The sequence below is a fragment of the Mustela nivalis genome (assembly GCF_964662115.1).
Source record: "Mustela nivalis genome assembly, chromosome: 2".
Classification (NCBI taxonomy): domain Eukaryota; kingdom Metazoa; phylum Chordata; class Mammalia; order Carnivora; family Mustelidae; genus Mustela; species Mustela nivalis.
Genome location: NC_139021.1, coordinates 82573954 through 82574638, shown reverse-complemented (window position 1 = coordinate 82574638; position 685 = coordinate 82573954).

Below are 685 nucleotides of genomic sequence, written 5' to 3'. Positions count from 1 at the left end.
CCCAGAATAAATTTCCACACAAATCAGAAATTTGGGTTTAGTTATTTGACTACTGATTTCTGTCCCATTCTCTATTGCCTTCAGGAAAAACGTGTTAGGAATCGCATAAGATTGTTAGTATTATTGACCTTGGCTTACCTGTTGGTTTCATACCCTGTATAAACTCAATTTTCTTCCATCTCTGTTGAGATTTAGGCAAAAATACTGTAAGACTATCAAGTATTATTTGGTGAGTCTTTCCAGTGGGTGAAACAAGAATGTGTTCTGCCCCTATATTTTCTCGTTAATTCGCATCTTAAGGACTTGATACTCATTTTGGGTGAACTGAATACATTCCCTTTCTTCCAACTCAACTCTAATATAGGAAAGAAACATTCTATGTGCTGATAAAATTATCTTACTAGCAGGAATTAGGTCAAGCCTTTACAGAAAACCTAATGTCTAGCTAATCAGTGTTTGACTGAGTAGATTGAGATTTCGACATCCAGATCATAAATGTTGTAAATATTCCTCTAAATTTAAGCAATATGTAAATATATCTAGCAAGCAATATATTCAATTATCTAAGATACAATTTGCTTAATTGGAGGGTTCATTAAGAAATTACATTAAACAAAATTATGGTTCTTTGGGTAGAACACCAACTTCAATGTATTTAAGGCTACATCATCAGACCTAGACATTT